Genomic DNA, 9,685 nt, shown 5'->3' with positions numbered 1-9,685 from the left:
TGAAAAAGAGATTCAATAAATTATCCCTTTGATCAAGACACACCTTTGGAGGACAATTCTCAATTATTCTTTAATGTGAAGAGATGAAAACCCAAATTCTATATGTTGTTACTCATAATTCAAGTTTCTCTGTAAATTTAATTCAAAAGAGCATGTATTCACTATATGAGAAATTGTGATATAGGTAGAGACCTTGACTTCAACTAGTTTATGGTCTAGCAAGGGAAGCCCACAGGTAAATAAGAAATTTCCATACAATGTGATGAATGTGAATAAAGACCAAGCATAAGATGCTAAGGCAGCACAAAGGGCATCTTATCCAGTAATTTGGGGTAGGAGGCGGAGGGTAGAGGGTGTCTGAAAAGGCTTTTCTGAGGCTGGAATAGTTTCTGAAACCAACATCAAGAGTAAAAGTGTAGTAGAAGGAAGAATATTCCAGGCATGAGTCTCACCTGCCCGTGGGCCCCTTCAGTAAGACTGAGCACAGAGAGCTGAGGCTTGGAGAGGGAATCGGGTTCAAGTAGAAGGAGAAGTTCCAGTGAATAATGTCAGTGTCAAGGAGAACTGACAAGTGGACATGAAAGGGGATTTAGCATTTTTCCAATAAGCTTGGCTGTGAAAGGGAGAGAAAGATAAGGCAAGAGGCAAAAGAGGGTGTGTGTTGGGGGGGGGGGAATGTTTGGGGTCATTTCGTGTGTGTGTGTTTCTAAGATAAGAGAGATGTTAGCAAGTTCCAATGCCGAAGGGAAGAAGAGTCAGGAGAGGCTGGGGGGAGGAGCTTTGGGGCAAGAAGTCTACTGTGAGAGAGACTGAGAAGATGAAGCCTTCAGACACATTCTGTGGGGTTTGAAGGAAGGGCAAAGAGGGATGTGGTGAGTAGAACCACAGGGATTTGATGGATTTCATTTGTAAAGTCAGTGATGGGGGCAAATCAGGTAGATGGTTTGTGGAGTGTGGAGAATGCTTGAAGTAGTTGTAATGACTATAGAAGGACTGAGTAGGAATGACTGAGTGAATAGCAAACAGACTGGTGTTTTCCATGAAGCTGGAGACCAGCTAACTTAGGAATAAATAAGCATGAAAACTGCAAAGATGAGAGATTGGCATTTGAGAGTGGAATGTGCTGTTTTATGCCTTCAGGAGCGGATCCAACCCAGGTGATGCTAAGATCTTGACCTAGCCATGGGACTGAGTGGCTAATAGGGATAACCATGTGAAGGTAACTGGGATCAAGGAAGTCAACGAACCGAGAAGCCAGTGAGTCGAATGAAGCATCCAAGTGTGTGGTAAATTCCCCTGGTTGATGGCAAGTCTTAGAGAGAAGTAGACTGGGAAAGAAAGGCCAAAGGCCTCAGGAATGATGGGGAGGAAGAAGAGTTATGAAGGTAATGCTCCAGTGAAGAGGATTCTACAAGTGGATCACATGACCCCTAAAGATGCAGAATTTCTACAAAAGGATGGAAGAATGATTCAGGAACTATCTTCCTGCTTTGGTCTGTTCCTCACACAGCAGTTGGGTTGAATTTTTTTGATGCACTGCTAATCATGTTGGTCTTCTACTCATGACTTCCCATCTCCCTCTGAGTAACTCCAGTATCTCCACCTTGGCCCTCACTAGCTGGCCTGTCTCTCTTTCCTCTCTGACTTCATCTCGTAGCACTTTTCTACTTGCCCATCCTGCTCCAGCCCCACCAGCTTCTTTGCTGTCTCCAAACATGACAAAACTTGTCCCCACCTCAGAGTCTTTGCACTTGCTCATGGTATTGCCTGGAAAGTTCTTCCCAGAGGCCTGCTCATCCCCTCTCTGCTTGTCTGTCATTTGCTCAGCAAGGCCTTCCAGCTCTTTTCCTGTGCCCACTCTGACAGGAAGGGCCCATTCTACATTTCTACTTCATTTTCCTACAGAGCACTTTCACTATCCGCTGTGAAATACGTTTGCTCCCCCCCCCCCCCAACAACACTCTCCCAAGAAGAGAAGCTACTTGAAGGCAGGATTTGGGATCGTTCTTTTCACTGCTATCTGCTGTAGGAGGTATAAATTAATATTTTTTTTTGAATGAAGGCAGTGGCAGAGGGTGGTAAGAAGAAAGTATGTGAGAGAATTGCAGGAAAAGGTGCAGAGGGAAGCATGCGAGCAATGTCGGGTAAGCGGTTGTTGCCATGCAATGGCTTTCCAGTGGGAACTCTGGAAAGTGTTGGGGGGGTGGTGTAGGCACAGGTCATTGAGAGGAAGCCTGGAGCTGTGTGGGAACACAAAGACAGCAAGGGTAGATGATTGGAGGAACGTGCCTTTTGGGAAGTCTCCAAAGACAATGACAGGAATGGGTGGTGTGGTAACATTTGCTGGCTTTAGAGTTCCTGAAAGACTTAGAACCAGCAGCCCTTGGATTGTACATCTGGATTGATTTGTACTTCTGAAGAAATCCGTGAGAAAGACAACAGCAGTCACTGGGGTGTGGGAGGGAGATTTGTTGGATTAAGTTGCCCTTCCTGTCCACAGATGTGTTACCAAGGGCTCCCTGGCAGGCAGAGAGCAGGTGAATTGGTTAGTACCTGGCATTCTACCAAGAGTTCTCCACAGAAACAGCCCTGAGGTGGGAAGGTTTGGCAGTGAAATCATGTCGAGTGCTGTCAGGCTCTGTGTTTCCGATTCTCACCTCAGAGGTGCACCTCCAGCATTTGTTTGCCTCCACAATTATGGTCACACTGCCCTCTCTGTCTAGAATGTCCTTCTCCTTCCCTAGAACTACTCACATTTTTGGCATCCTTTAAGACCTAACTCAAACTCTATCTCCAGGACTGTTTCCCTTTACAACCCAAGCCTGGAAAATTGCTCCTTGCTTTGAACTCCTGTAGTGCTTATTGACAGACTTCATCGAACATTTAATTACCTACCGCCGTGTGACATCTCTTCAATGATTGCATTGAACTCTTATTTATACCTTCTGGGTTGCCTTTTTTTTTTTTTTTTTAATTTTTTTTTTGGGGGGGCGCCTGGGTGGTTCAGTAGGTTAAAGCCTCTGCCTTTGGCTCGGGTCATGATCTCAGGGTCTTCGGATCAAGCCCCGCATCCAGCTCTCTGCTCGGCAGGGAGCCCGCTTCCCTCTCTCTCTGCCTGCCTCTCTGCCTACTTATGATCTCTCTGTCAAATAAATAAATAAAATCTTCTAATATAAATAAGTAAATTTTTGTTTTTGTGTGCATGTGTGTGATAGTGCCTTGCTGTCTCTCTAGCTTCCTTGCAGGCTTCTTGAAGGCAGGGCAAGTTTTGTTGTCTTTGCAGCCCCACATTATCTGACATAGACCCTCATACATAGAATATATTTAGATCATATAAATTGATGCATATTAATTTACTAATCATTAATATTCCATGTGGACACCCAAATGATAGTTCTGTTTACCTGCAAATGATTGTTTAATGTGACAACACTGTAATATTATTATTTAACCATAAATGTGTTAGATTCTCTTCCTTTTCCATTCACAGATGATTCCCGACAAATGCTGTTGGGAATCTCTGTTGAACAATTTGGTCTTAATTTTTTTAGCAGAGGCCAGAAAGCTTGGTGGATAAGAATTTCTAAAATCGGATGTCCTGGTTTGATTATGAGCTCTGCCACTTGCTAGGAGGGTGAGACTGAGCAAGGTATTTAACTTTAACACACCTCAGTTTGTTCATCTGCAAAATGGGGATTATAATAATGTGCTTCTCATTGATTTATTGTGACTTATTTATGACTAAGTGAATTATATACCATGTGACATTCTTAGATTGACATTGGGGCATGATAAAGCCCTCAGTACTTATTAGCTGTTTTTTTGTGGGTGTCTAGAAATTTCCATATTTAAAGTATGAGGTTCTCATACCTCTTTCCACCCTATTTTTGCCACTAAGGAAGGACAGTAGGGTGAAGGTTCTGGTGTCTACCTCAGGAGCCCAGGCCGTGGTCTAAACTCTGCTATTTAGTTTGTGTGTTTTTTTTTTTTTTTTTAAGATTTTATTTATTTATTTGACAGAGAGAGATCACAAGTAGGCAGAGAGGCAGACAGAGAGAGAGAGGGAAGCAGGCTCCCCGCTGAGCAGAGAGCCCAATGCGGGCCTCGATCCCAGGACCCTGAGATCATGACCTGAGCCGAAGGCAGCGGCTTAACCCACTGAGCCACCCAGGCGCCCGAGTTTGTGTGTTATTTTAAGCACTCAACCTCTTTGGGGTATCTTAAAGATCGAGGAGTAAACATCTGTGAAAACCCTTTTTAAGCAGCTTGCTTTACCCAAAGCAAGGAACCGTGGTTGAGAACAGGAAACAAATTTAATTGGTTCTGTTTTGAAAATCTTACCCTTAGAAAATTTGCTTCAGGAAAAGAGTAACTCTTTGTCTCACTTTGATTGGATTATCCTGATTATCGGATGTGGCCTTCATTTTTTTTTTTTTTTTTTAACTACTAGTGCTATGGAAGGTTTTTTGTGCTGGTGATACCCTTCCTTTTCCATTTTGCAAATCTGGTTGGAATACTAAACAAACAATTGCAGTCATACATATCTTTGTGGTTTAAAATCTGTTTGGGGACTTTGACAAAGGAGCTCTGTAGGGAATGGTAATGTGATTAGGACAGTAACTAGCTGGGGCAGTATGAACACCCAAACCAGGCAGCCCTCCCTCCAGGGTTTCTTTCTTTTTCTTTTTTTTTTTTTAAGATTGTATTTATTTGTCAGAGAGAGAGAGGGAGAGCGAGCGAGCACAGGCAGACAGAGTGGCAGGCAGAGGCAGAGGGAGAGGCAGGCTTCCTGCTGAGCAAGGAACTGGATGTGGGACTCGATTCCAGGATGCTGGGATCATGACCTGAGCCGAAGGCAGCTGCTAACCAACTGAGCCACCCAGGCGTCCCCCCTCCAGGGTTTCTAAGAGATGTGTGTCAGAGGCAGATTAAGAGCAAGGTGTCTGGCTCGTGTTGCCTGGATTTGAATCCCAGCTCTACTATTTTCTGAGTGAACTTGCAAATGGCTTAACCTCTGAGAACCTGATTTCACATCCATAAAATAGAAACTATAGTACATACCTTATAGGGTTACTGTGGGTAAATATATGTAAAATGCTTATATATAATACAAGTGAGTGCTAAATAAGTATCAACTACTTTTAAAGATTTTATTTGTTTATTTGAGAGAAAGCATGAGTGGGGAAGAAAAGAGGGGGAGGGAGAAAGAACCTAAAACAGACTCTGCATTGAGAGTGGAGCCTGGAGCCCCAAGTGGGACTCTATCCCATGGAGCTGGAGACCATTACTGGGAGACCATGACCTGAGCCGAAACCAGGAGTTGGGAACTTAATCTCCTGAGCCACCCATATGCCCCAGTATTTACTGGTAATACATGCACACAATCATTGCCAGCAAAGGCATGTCCTTTGGTACTAGATAAGCCTCCCCAGATAGCAGTATACCCCTGGGACAGATGGAGGACTCATTTTGTCTAGGCCAGAGGTTTATAAGTAATATAGGCCTAATTGGTTACTCCTCTCTTTCCCCTTTTCTCTAAGGCCATAGCCAAGGCTAAGAAAGGTAGACCCAGAACTCGCCAACTTGATAAAGATAAAGGCAGTGAGTCTGAGTGCTGCTTGGGTCTGCCACTTGGATCTTCCAGGGCTGGTGGAGTCATTCCCAAAGAATTTGTTCCCTGGCTTATTTTGCCCAGCTGGTAGAGGAGAGGTGGGGAGTAGATGGTAGGAAGGAGAAGGATGAGAAGGGAGAGGGGGAGAAGTGGTTTAGAGACTCTCTGGTATAGGAGCCAACCCCGTGTCCCATCCTTTCTGTTACACTTCTTAGAAAGAAATGCCGTAGCCAGAGAGAAATGGCTGGGCCTTCTGTCAAGAATAATTTACCATTTCAAGTTTGAACTATTTTGATCTCATAATTTACCGGAAAGGAAGAGAATCCAAAGAATAAAAGATCAACGAGAAATAGGTGGAGTGGGCCGTCTCCCTAGGAGATGCTTCTCTCTCTCTGCTCCTTCTCACCTCTTTGACCTCAAAAGAGGAGATGCATTCGAGAGCCCAAAGGAGAAGGCCTCAACCTTACAGCACTGGGGAAAAGCCAATTGCATTGGAGTCTGGATGAGCACTTCTCAAATTTGCTGGGCATCAGATGACCTGGGGATCTTGGGTAGGCCTGAGATTCTTCATTTCTACAAAGCTCCCAGGTGATGCTATTGCTGCTGGTGGAGGACCTCTCTTTGAGTAGCAAGAGTCTTCTGGACAAATGGTGACTTAGAGTTGTGTGATGCATAGAAACTCCTGCTAAGTTACTATCCTCTAGATAATATGGCCCATCTGTACACTTGAACTTGGCCAACCTGCTTCTTAGGGATGGAGTGACAAGAAATGTCCCAGTCCTTCACTTTGATTTCAAATTTTGAAAGAGTGAAGAGGAGGTAAGGAGGACAAAGATGTTTATCATGGCCTATCAGTCCTGTGAGTGAGTTTTCTAGTCTGTCCACTAAGTCTGTCTGAAGTAGGTCTGTCTATTCTGTCTGAAATAAGCCTAATGTGAACATTGCACATTGGTGGCAGTTCATGCCTTAAAGTGGAAGCTGTGGCACAGTGTCGTATTATCTTCAGGATGACAGATGACAACCCCAGGTGTCATTTTAAAAAACCTTTCCTAATGATTACCCAAGTCTTATTAGTTCTCCAATTTAGCTGTCATTAAATACACAATTTCTATATACCAGTGCTTTACATACAGAACTTTTTTTTTTTAATTTTTTAATTTTTATTATTTTTTTAAGATTTTATTTATTTATTTGACAGAGAGAAATCACAAGTAGGCAGAGACGCAGGCAGGGAGAGAGAGAGGGAAGCAGGCTCCCCGCTGAGCAGAGAGCCCAATGTGGGACTCGATCCCAGGACCCCGAGACCATGACCCGAGCCGAAGGCAGTGGCTTAACCCACTGAGCCACCCAGGCGCTCAGAACTTTTTTTTTTTTTTAAGATTTTATTTCTTTGACAGAGAGACACAGTGAGAGAGGGAACACAAGCAGGGGGAGTGGGAGAGGGAGAAGCAGGCTCCCCGCTGAGCAGAGAGCCCAATGAGGGGCTTGATCCCAGAACCCTGGGATCATGACCTGAGCCAAAGGCAGGTGCTTAATGACTGAGCCACCCAGGTGCCCCTACGTACAGAAATTTGTTTGATTTTTTCCAAACAATATTTCAAAATAGAGATCATCACTTCCATTTGACAGATGAAGGAATTGAGGCTCAGACATTAAGTAATTAGCTCAAGTTTACCCAGCTGCGAAAACAGAGTTAGACTAAGAACCTAGGTAAGTCTAATTTTGCTTCTTCTCTCTTTCTACTACCTCCATGATGTCCCATAGATAACAAAATATTTATTTCAAAATTAAGAAGAATTGTCCTTTAAAGAATTTAAATCGTACATTTGTTATCAATGGACTCCATTGATGTGAATTTATGACAAAGCTAATGAAGCTTAAGTTTCAAGGATCCTGACTGGTAAAAGTACCTTCCAGGGTTCTCTAATTTTTTTTTAACTGTTTTGCTTTTTTTTTTTTCCGTAAAGTAGGCTCCATGGCCATTGTGAGTCTTGAATTCACCACCTTGAGATCAAGAGTCACGTGGTCTACCAACTGAACCAACTAGGTGTCCTATTCTTTGTTCTTAAACAGGTTTCCTAGACTTAAAAAAATTAGGGCCCCATAAAGTTGAATCTGCTTCTGTTGCTACCAGACACAGAAATCTCTTACAACATTCCAAATAAATAGTAGTTCAACCTGTCCTTGAATTTCTGCAATTGAGAGGAGCTCACCACTCCACAGGAAGTTTGTTTCATTTCAGATAGTTCTCATTCTTTGGAAGTTCTTTTTATATCGTGCCAAAAATCTACTTCCTGACAGCATCCAATTAGTGACCTCAGTTCAGCCTTCTGAAACTACATAAAGTGAATCTAATTCCTCTCCATCTAATAGGTCTGACAGTACCTAAAGGCTGTTCTAGTACCCTCTTCCAAGTCATCCTCAATGCTTACAACGGTTTCTCATCTCTTGCCATCTTGGTCTACTTTCTCTTCTAGTTGATGATGTCCTTCTAAAGAGCATTCTAGGTTTATCTTGACTGAAAGAACAAAGCAACTTCCTTGGTACTCTTACTTGTTGAACACTTCGCATTTACCACTGTGGAAATTGATCTTTGCTGGTGTATTTGACTCTTTGTTGTGGTTTGCCCAATCATGTTGTACCCTTGTTTTCTTTCTTTCCCCAGGCTTCATCTTCTTTTCCTGCCCTCCAGGCTTCGTCTTCTCAAAAGATGCTTCCTACTTTTCTTGTGATGATACTATTCATATTACATGATCTTTCAGGAGTTGGATTTAGTAGGACTTAGCAAGAAGGCTCCCTGACACATTCCAGACAGTATGGGAAGACAGCACACCTACAGCTGTCCCTGTGTATAATACGACCATGTCTGTATGTCCAAGTTCACACTCTTAATCTAGGTTTTCTCAAGCCATTTGTCACATTTGGAAAAAATCTTCATAGGAAAGGCTCATTGAACAAGATAATTATGATTTTTTCCCTCGTAGTTCCATTTGCCATTTATATTACTTTCTACATGAATTTCTCTCATCTTCCTGCATGTTCATTTATATTTTTTTAGGATTCCCTCTGACCTGTCCTGGCGATGTAGGGGTAGAGCAGCACCCCAATCCCATGTGTCTCCTACACTGAGTGAGCACATCACACTCCACTGATGTGCCCTTTCTGAGGCAAGCCAAACAGTGTATTCCCTGCAGGGTTTCAGCTCTGGCACTCTTGTTGCCCTTTCCCCTGTTTTCTCCCACATTGTCCGGTATCTACCAAAGATTCCTTCCTATCTCTCTCATGCCTTTTATTTTTGTCAAACTCCTCACTGTGTCTTTTAGGTAGAGAAGTTAGAAATTCAGAGGTCAGGGTCTTTTGGACACAAGTAGAGGGGTTTTTTTCCCTATTAAATTTTAATTAAATTGCTCTCTATAAGTTTTATAGCAGATTGCTTTAAAAAATGAAATAAGGGGGACGCCTGGGTGACTCAGTTGGTTGGACGACTGCCTTCGGCTCAGGTCATGATCCCGGAGTCCTGGGATCGAGTCCCGCATAGGGCTCCCAGTTCCACAGGGGGTCTGCTTCTCTCTCTGACCTTCTCCTTGCTCATGTTCTCTCTCACTCTCTCTCTCTCTCAAATAAATAAATAAAATCTTAAAAAAAAAAAAAATGAAATAAGGGGCGCCTGGGTGGCTCTGTCGGTTAAGCGGGTAAGCAGTTAAGTATCCAATTCTTGATTTCGGCTCAGGTCATGATCTCAGAATTGGGAGATCCAGCCCAGCAGCATGGGGCTCTGTGCTCAGCAGGGAGGCTGCTTGAGATTCTCTTTCTCCCTCTTCCTCTGCCCCTCTTTCTCACTTCTCTTTCTCCCTCTCTTTTTTGCTCCTTAGAATAAGTAAATCTTCTTAAAAAAATTAAATACATGCAGATGCTGACACCTGAAAAGGCCACTGATGACCCTACAAGTTACTATTTGCTCATGAAAAACACTTTTCACTCATTTAGATTGCTTACTATATGTTAGAACTAGAAGAATAGCAAAATAAAGATTTAATTTGTGTGGAAGATAATAAAAATACTGTGAACCAGAAA

This window comes from Mustela nigripes, chromosome 4, assembly GCF_022355385.1.
Source record: "Mustela nigripes isolate SB6536 chromosome 4, MUSNIG.SB6536, whole genome shotgun sequence".
Lineage (NCBI taxonomy): Eukaryota > Metazoa > Chordata > Mammalia > Carnivora > Mustelidae > Mustela > Mustela nigripes.
The sequence above is the reverse complement of the archived record's forward strand: the minus strand, read 5'-3'. Positions refer to the sequence as shown.